Source organism: Dipodomys merriami, unplaced genomic scaffold, assembly GCF_024711535.1.
Source record: "Dipodomys merriami isolate MVZ:Mamm:240054 unplaced genomic scaffold, mDipMer1.0.p SCAF_419, whole genome shotgun sequence".
NCBI lineage: Eukaryota > Metazoa > Chordata > Mammalia > Rodentia > Heteromyidae > Dipodomys > Dipodomys merriami.
The window spans coordinates 920,070-930,049 of record NW_027205815.1 but is presented as its reverse complement, the minus strand read 5'-3'; the positions used below and the strand labels follow the sequence as shown (position 1 = coordinate 930,049).

The 9,980-nt window shown below is 33.0% G+C and overlaps 1 pseudogene; it reads left to right on the top strand.

Moving 5' to 3' along the window:
• The first annotated feature begins 9,511 nt into the window (after positions 1 to 9,511).
• On the top strand, positions 9,512 to 9,608 carry LOC138807255 (U6 spliceosomal RNA; annotated as a pseudogene).
• Positions 9,609 to 9,980: the final 372 nt, after the last annotated feature.

Below are 9,980 nucleotides of genomic sequence, written 5' to 3'. Positions count from 1 at the left end.
GTCAGGCATCCAATAAGTGGTAAAACCAATGAGTAAAGAACACACTCAGAAATGTCAGGGAGAAAGTTTCCTTCAAGCCTTGAATTCTTTCCTCGTACAGAAAAAAGGAAAGCAAAAGTCAACTTGAACTTTGTCATTCCTCTATGTTCAATTGCTCTCCTGAGATCAATTTCCATATCTAGTAACAGTTACTTCCACTTACTTCCAGTAACAATCTATGGTGCTGCTCGAGATAAAATGAATGTTTTCTGGCTTCATTGAAATAGCACAAGGACACATTTGGAAATGAGGTAACACGTATTTCAGAGACAATTTAGTAAAGAGAAAATATGAAATTTAAATTCCTTATGAATACTTTATTCATGAGTACATTTTGTTCAAACTTCTATAGTGCTCTGTAAATTAAGGTGAATTTTAAATGGGAAGAAGATTCTCAGATCATTTTTTGTGAGTGTATGTGCTGTGCCTTAATTTCCCAATTGTACATGAGTTAACAGTAAAAGAAACAATAGCAATAATAGGAGAGAGAAGTTCTGTGTTTATATAAAACGGTTTAGTAAAATATAGAAGACTCTACAAATAAGACAACATTGAAACAATAAAGCCAAGTCCAGTATGTAGATTTATGGGAGTGATATAGAGAAAGCATTACTCCTATATGGAACATGAAGCCACTTCCTTTCTAAATCACGCTTGCTAATCACCTAATTTTGTAAAAAGGAGAATGGAAGAATGATTCTGTTTCCAATGCAAGTCATATATGAGATAATGGACTTAAATGGAAAAAAAGAGTGTATCTTGCGAGAATAGGAATTATACTAGCAATGAAACTGGTGGCTAAGATCACATTTCTTTTTTTATCCTTTTCTTATATTCTTTTTGTAGTTGTTGGTCATGGTATTTGAAATCTGGGACTGGGCGCTGTCCTTCTGCAATGCAGCTCAAGGCTGGTGCTCTTCCACGTGAGCCACAGTGCCACTCCCAGTTTTCTGGTAGTTATTGGAGAAAAGAGTCTCCAGAACTTTCCTACCTGGGCTGGCTTTAAATCCCAATCCTCAGATCTCACCACACCCAGCTTAGGATCATATTTCTAACAGTGTACACTCAAGATATGTAATGTATATGTCCAACTATCTTTATATTAATTCTTGCGTTAAAAAGCTGGGCTACAGGATAGACTTTACACTCACAAAATTGTTTGTAGTTCAAAAGTTGATACTCCTGGAAAAATAAAACCTAAGAATGTAAAGGAGTCTGAGAAGTTCAATTTGCATCCAGTCTGGGCAGAACAGGCTTTGAGAGACTACCTATAATTAAACAGCCAAAAGCTGGAATACCAGTCATGAGCAAGATTGCTGAATAAGAGCTTGAGGTTTTTGCATACATATATACAAACATACACCTACACACAGAGGGACTTACATGTGCACACAAAAATACACAAATAAAACAATTCTCAGAATATGTAGAAAAGTTAGAAAACAATAAAAAATATATCCTGAGTAAGACTAGAATCAAGTGATAATTTTTAATATTAGAAAGCCCTCAAGTGAAATTTCCCCCCAAAAGTTGAGAACCTTACATAGGTAGGAATCAGAGATAGTAAGAGTGTCAAGCAACATTATTAACGGGATAGGATTCGTGGAGCAATGAATCAGGGAACCCTGTAGGTACATATGAAAATGTTCATATCTTCTGTCAAATGTTAGAACATCTTTGAAGATAGTACATAAACAGTCTGAACAATCAGTCTAGTGGATAAGATCATAGGAGAAATTCAGAATTGCTAGTCTGGTTGTAGAGTAAATAAATAAACTATGGCAGGACAATGTGATACAAGCCTTGTATTCTAGCACTTCGACAGGAGATTAGAGAATGGAATTACATTGCGATATCTTCCCTGGACCAGGTAGAATAATTTTGTCTCAACAAAACAAACAAAACAACAAGAAAGGAATACACAGTTGAATTTGGGTCTAATTTTCTCATGATGTTTTGAGAAGTCAAGTTTCCTATTGAAATGCAACTCATATATATCCTCACTTGTGTTTTAAATGCTCTCTTCATTACAGAACATTCTAGATGCAAAATGGCTCATTATTCCCATCCAAAAATTTGCAAAAGTGAGTAAGCACCATTCTTTTGGATTCCAAAGAAATGTTGAAGAATTACAAAAGCTTAAGCCTGGAGAAATAGCAAAGTTCATCTAATGTAGGACTTTGTAGACCTTGCTAAATTAGAATTTAGATTTAAAATATATATTTTGGTTTTGTTTGTAATCTTATATTCTATAGGATACTACAAAATTCTTTTTTTGGGGGAAACAAATATACTTTATATATATGGGAACAAATATTAAAATGAACAACTGGTATTTATTAAAGGAAAGATGCTATGACTAAAAATACTACAAAATTCTTTTTAAGTAGAGGGATTAATTGAAAAATTCACAAATGATTCTGGCATTCTATTTTCCTAGAATATTCTTTCAAGAGAGTTATAATTAGAATATAGTTAATAGATAATTCCCACAGTTCATGTATACCATGTTAATGTGAATAATCTAGACAGAGTTGCCAACAAATGGATGACAGTAATTTATAAATTTAGAAAAACAGCAATTTTTTGAGGGTTTGGTTTAAAATGGTACGAAGAGAGTAATTGTGTGACATCTTCTTTCTTCAACCTATAAGTAACACAGGAAGCCATTTCCTTATTTATGTGCCTCCGTATACATTGAGGAAAATGCTAGGTTTTGGGTTTGTATTCAACTTTGTTTTTGTTTTATTGGTTTGCTTAGAGCTTGAACTCTTGGCCTGGACAGTGTCTCTGAGCATGTTTTTGCTCAAGGCTTGTGCCCTACCACTTCAACCTCAGTGCTACATTTTGTCTGGCTTTTACGGAGAAGTATATTGGAGATAAGATTCTAAGAAACCTTCCTGCCAGGGTGGGCTTTGAACCATAATTTTCCGATCTTAGCTTCCTCAATATATATGATAATTAAAAAAGTATAAATATTAATAATATTTGCAAGTGATTGGATCACAAGAATACCAGTGGAGGAAAAATGATGCAGATAAGTTTATTGTGGTGTTCTTTCCAGAACACGGAGGGCATCACATTAGTAGAGGTGTAGTATTTTTCACAATAGAGATAAGCTATTCATGATATGAATTAAGGAATTTTAAGGTGTCCCTTACAAGTTGGAAACTGTTGGGCTAGGATGACTTCATGGCATAAATCTTGGGATTGATGGTCATAGAAATAACAGCTTACTCTGATAAAAAAAATTGCTTACTCTTGAAGAATTAATTATTACAGATGCTTCATAGTTTTATCCTCTATGAGAATGTGGCTATTTTTCTGTTGACTTCTCAATCTGTAACACCCCATTGCAAACTGCATCTATTGCAGAATTTCATAACATGCAAAAAAGTACTGTTTTGAATCTCTCAGGTATGGAATGTTGGGAATTTAAAAATTAGTAATTATGAATAGTTATTTCTCATAGGAATTTTGAAAAACACATGTATTCTGTCCTCTTAACAACTTATTTAATTTTAAAAGTTATGGGTTTCCATAGCATTAAAGTGTTTTTCTGTTTTAGAATGAGAAATATTAAATTTATTCTTTTTCAAAAAATTCAGCAAGTATATTATGAAAATATTGTCTAGTTGGATAACAATCACGTTGATGACCCTCTGATAAAGAAGAGGTAATTAATTTGAATTAGATGTCAAATAGTATTGATTTTTAAAATATTACTACATAAAGAATAATATTTACTGTGCCAATACAGTTAAATTACATTTTATGTAGCTCATTTTTTTCAATTTTATTATCAAATTGATGTACAGTGAGGTTACAGTAATTGTAAGGTAGTGAATACAAAACATTTCAAACTTGCTACCCCCCCTCATTTTTCTCACAGTTTTCCTTCACCCCTCACAAGCTGTAATGTACATTTCCAATATATTGTCTTGTGAGTGTTGATATTGCATTGGTTTTCTCTTCGTCCTTTGTCTCACCATTTTGCTTTTCATCTTCCCTTCCCTATTTAAGGTAAATGCATATACTATACAAAATCAAATACAGCAGGAATGAACAATAGGGGAAAAACCCAGAGAAAACAAATCACATAGTTCATCAAAAACAACAACCGCAATTGAAAATTTCTGGTTCCATATCTTGGAATTCATTTTCCTTAGCATCAGCTTATATGGTTATGTATACGCAGTACAAAGCCACTGGAAAATAATAGCTGCATGGACACCATATCATGAAAACATCATGTTAACTTTTTGATGGTAAAGGTGGAATTAGGATTGGAGAATTCGCGGTTCTGATAAAGGAATTTCATGAGTTTTAAAGTTTGACAGGTAAATTTGAGTTGTTCAAAATTTTTAACAACTTAGCCTATTAAGAAAATTTAAAATTGCCTGGGAGAATAAGCTTTCATGCAAAGAAATTCACGGAGACTTAGTAGAGAGGAAGCAATGTGGGTGAAGATGCTCATTTTCACACTAAACAAACAAACCTCAGAAACGTTGCTGTAAATCCTGTAGGTTCCCTTGGAATTACCCTTACCCAAGAAATATATTCTTACCGTTTGAAACAAGGATATACTGGAATTTAAATTCAAATTCTTAAAAAATAAGACATCAAAATTTGTGAATTTACCTTTAATTACCAAACAGTAATTCTCTGAAAAAGATAATTTGAGTCAAAATATTTAGGGAGAAAGTGCCCTCCACAATGAAAGAAGGTGTTGGGATTACACATTTCTGTTTGTAACACTTTCCACAATGTCTTTGCATGTGAAGCAGTGAAACACAGAAAAAAATCTGATTGGATACTTCAAACCAATGATTTCACATTTCTAAGTGGCTCACAAAAAATAATATCCTTAATAACATGAGATAGTGAAGACTTCTCTTATTACATAAGCCAAAATGTTTTGGGTTCAGAAAAGAATTGAACAAATGGAAAAGGAAAGAAAACATAGTTCTTAGAAAGCCTAGCTAAGTGTATTGGCTTCAGCAGTGAAGGGAGGCCAAACTTTTTTATATAAATTGTGTTAATATTTTTTTTGGAGGTCCGGTCGTGGTGCCTGAACTCTGGGCCTGGGCGCTGTCCCTCAGCTCTTCAGGTCAAGGCTAGCACTCTACCACTTGAGCCACAGCACCCCTTCCGGCTTTTTTCTTTTTGCTTATGTGGTGCTGAGGAATCGAACCCAGGGCCTCAGGCATTCAAGGCAAGTGCTCTACCAAAGAGCCAACTTCCCAGCCCTAAACTGTGTTAATAATTTTACTACCAAAAGTGATTTTACAGAGCCTATTTGGCTCACTTCAATACAGAACAGATTGAATGAAGATATGAAAATAAATTCCACGTCCAAATGAGGCAACTAAAAGAGTTTTAAAAGAGAAATCATGAAGATGTAACAGTGGTGGAGCCCATATAGTCCTTCAGCTTCACTAGACTTGAAGCCAAAATGCTGTGATTAATTGCAAATCAGGCAAGAGCTAAGAGGAGGACATAGAAACAGGACATAGAAGCATTGTCCTTTTGTAACAGACACTGTCTTCCTAGGTATAGGTGATTTAACTCTACTCTCCTCCATACATCTTGGTGAACAAATGCAAGACCAAGAGAAAAATAATCTATTGAATAATTTTGCATAGAATAACTTCATTGTTCCTGATATGGTATCTAAGGAGAGTCTTAAGATAGAAGATAAAAGTGCAGTATTTTTCAGTTTCCTCTAACCATCTTCTTAGCAAAATATATCTTTTAGGTTAGAATTGATTGAACCAAAAAGTGATGGAGTACTTATTTTTGTGGGGACTTTAGACACAAGAAGACTTTCAAGGTAAAAGAAAAAATGCAGTCAAATATTTGTGATCACAGCTTCTTGGACTGTTTGCTGGAGACAAAGTTTTACATTAGATTTCTTCTCATTGACATAGATGTTGTTTCGTGGCAAGCAAATTCAAGAGGGAAGTTTAATAGACTCGCTGGCCAATTAAACAGCATGAAAGAAGAAAATGGCAAATAATATTTAAGGAATTACTTTGTCAGAAGAAAGAAGGAAAAATATAATTCAAAATCAATTGACTTAAAAGTATTAAGAAAGAGTAGTGAAGAGAGATTAGAGAAAACATAGAGGATTGTTTTCTCTCCAGTGGAGTAATGGGTTCTTGATCTTGTTTCTTCCATTCTGTCTTCACAAGCTATCAAGTGTGTCTCATGACTGGATTATACAGTTCAGACAGAGAACTCGTAGAAGAAATATAATATTTGCAGCAGATGTAGGTGATTTATAACCTTAGACAATCTATTTAAATCTGTTCAAAATTCTCCCCTATCCCAAACTTCTCTCTTTGTACAGCTTTGTTTGCTTTTCCCAAGACGACCTTTCCTTCATTAACTGCTTAAAATTTGGGGAGGTCATATTCATACTTTCTAGAGATTTCAGGTTGGTTGTGATTTTTGTGTGTTTTTGTTTTTTTGTTGTGTTTTTAACTGAATTTCAAAAGGTTGTGCAAGTGTTACAATTAAATATATCCATCTAATTGTCCAATGCTCTTTGATCAGAGTCACTCCTTCCATCATTCTCAACCAACCCCTTCTCCAAGATTTATTTCAGATTTACCACTTCCTTTATCATATGTATACATTGAGTATTCTAGCTGTACTTGCCCCTTGTTCATTTTTCATTCATTCTATGTCTTTACTATAATTCCTTTCTGTTTTCAACTTCCTGATAGTCATCCTGTTACACTGTCTATTAATACTTTGAAAGGTTTATGTACATTTCATGGAGTTTCCATACTGCATATGCTTGAACTGATGTCAGCTTATATTTCCATAATTCATTCATATTTTCAAGACAGGAGACGTGAAGCACCTAAACATGATTTTATTCTCATCCATTTGGAAAATTAATCTTTAGTCAAAAAGAAAGTAAAAAAATTGGCATAGAATGTATTCCTAACTACCAGTTTTTATAAATGGCTTTGTACAATGGTGTGATTGTTTTATTTTACATGGGATAATATTTTCTACTACCTATAAGTTTTGGAAAAAGAAGAAAACTAAAATGTATTCCTATAGAGGAATATGATAGAAATAGAAGACAGATTTTATGTTTGTCATATCTCTGATGAGTACCCATATTCAAGACTTAAGTCATATTTCTTCCTATGATAGACAGATAGGGAAAACATATTATTACATATGATAAGACAACTACTTGTGACTTTTTAAAATGTACCTTATTAAATGATGACATTTACTTTATTAGCTAATATTTGGGTTTGAAATTTGGGAGGCTGATCTATTTAACACATTTCTGGAAGGCCCCTACTGAAAAACACAAATTGTGGGTGGTACTATTTCTACACTTTAATGAATGGTTGAACGTGTTTGGCATTAGTGCTGGGTAAATAATTCAACTCTATTGTAACTTGCTCCCTACACTTGAAAAACTTGTAATGTCACTAAGTATCATCTATTGTCAAATGTTATTTTGGCAAATGTGATTTTAAAAAGTTAATTTGAAAAGGAATAACTTTCAGAAGATTAAATCTAGATTATCATTGGTTTGAGAGTGACATTTTTATACCACTGAAACATGTTGTACTGAAGTCCCAGTGTTTTGAAGCACTTAGGATCTTCTCAATGTTTTTCTGAATTACATTTGAACTCTAAGTAAATTTTTCTGGGCCTTGGTAAACCAATTATGGATCTATCCTTCCAGGAACTACTTTTTGGCACACTTATGCAGGACTAAAATCTTTCATTAATCATAGGGGAGGGGTATTAAAAATAACCTTATGACACTTTGTGAACTTGTTCATCATATGGGCTGGTAATCTGTAAGTTGAATGTTTGAATTGTCGTACATACTCTCAAATTTTGTGATCTCATCTTTCATTTTAAGTTGGCGTGCATTTCACAATTGCTTACTGCTAATTCCTGCATCTCAAGGAATTGGGGCCCTGAAATATAGGAAATTAGAAATTGAGATGGATCTTCAATTACTTTGTGTTGGCATGTTATATGGACCTTGGTGAGAAGTCTTGCCTCTGTTATCTGATGATGCCGGTAACTGGGACCTGGGATCCTAGGAATCATTGTGTCATGCAGAAGAATAATATTTGTTAGACATCTTATCAGCAAAATTTGGGAATAATTAGTAGGAATGCTTCAGAAATATGGAGAAAAACAGTTTGGGACCAGCGAGTTAAAACAATAAACAGAGAAGCAGAGTAAAATCCCTTTTAGATTAGCGGATAAAAACATTGTTTGTTTTTTTTTTTACCATGTGAATTCAGAAGACCAAGAACAGTTAGAATGTATCACAAGTTTATACCAAAGACATTGCGCTGATACTTTTTATATTCTAATATACATTTTAAACTAATTATTTGTATTCCAATTCTATTTATTGGAATAAATAAATATTAATGTATTTGTGAAATTATCAACAAATTCTAGTAAGTTTCACTGTGTGAAATATAAAATCAGCACATATAAATATAAAATATATAACTATATATAATATAAGAAAAAGACACATGTTTTGCATTATTCTGTTGTGGTTACAGTACCAAAGGCAACTCTGTTTTAAAGTATTATTCCATTATCTCTACCTCAGTGTTTGATAGAGTTGGACCTAAATCTTTACCATTTGTAGATTTACAGCCTGGAGGCAAGAGAAAACACTGTGATTAAAACATTACCAATTTAAGGCCTAATAATTAGGAGAAACATCTGGACTTCTCCTGCAACTATGAAAATATTTGGTGATAGAAATGCAGTAGGGTAAGTTCCTGCCTGGTTGGATGGTAGACAGGCCAGGACATTAAGTAATTATGCATATGATCAATTTCTCATCTTCTTGGCTTTAGCTATTTTTGAAATGTTAGATATAATAAACAATTATATTTTGATAAAATACCTTGTAGTCTGAACAGTTCTGACTGAACTGTTCATCTCTCTATGATCCTTGTAACTAAGATTAGTTTTATTCAAGTAAAACAAACTATGCTGTCATTGTAAGATATTCTGATTTGTCTGTTCCTACATGGGAGAAGAGTAAAGGGTCAGGTAGACATTTGTGCCAGCAAGACCTCATTTGGGAAAATGTCAGCTGCAGAATGTTAGAAGTAGCCCGTAAGCAAGGCTTACTTTGAATCCATTAGCTTCACAAACCTAAGTCAGTTGGATCAATAAGTACTTGAAAAAGCCATCACCTTTGGACCTAGCTACAAATTATTGAAAGTATGATCAAATTCCAAATGAAAAAGACTTAAAATTGTCATTGACAAAAAATTGCAAATGTGAGCAATTAATTGAACATATAATTTTTCCCCTATTCACAGAATTTTAGGGAAATAATAGCATTGTTAGGAACAATAAGGATTCCTTGTTCCAAGTAGGCACCCATGGATATAAGCCTGTATAAAGATTTCATCATTAACTACTTAAATTTAGAAGATACTACATGCTTCAGCAGCACGTATTCCCAAATTACACTACAGAGATTAACATGGCATTTGCACAAGGATGATATGAAAATTTGTGAAGTATTCCATATTTTTCATTCTTCAGATGCAAGAAATGAAAAACAGTTATTAAAAAGTTGATTACAAAATAACAAGTGTAACAACAAACGTAATTCCTTTTAATTAAATTTAGTTTGACATTAGTGTATTAAATCTTCACCTCAGAAAGGCGTTTACATAGCATAAACTTTACAAAACTTTTGAAATTAGACAAAATTGTCATTTTATCCCAAAGAAAAATAATATTAGGACCTAGGAAAAAAAGGAATCTAAGACTTTCTATATCGAATACAATCTGAAAGGACACATTAATGAACCTATGTATTATAAAATAATATAGAATTCAAAGTATATCTAGGAAAGAATAAAATAAATTATGAACATTATACAAACATAGAATATAGAATA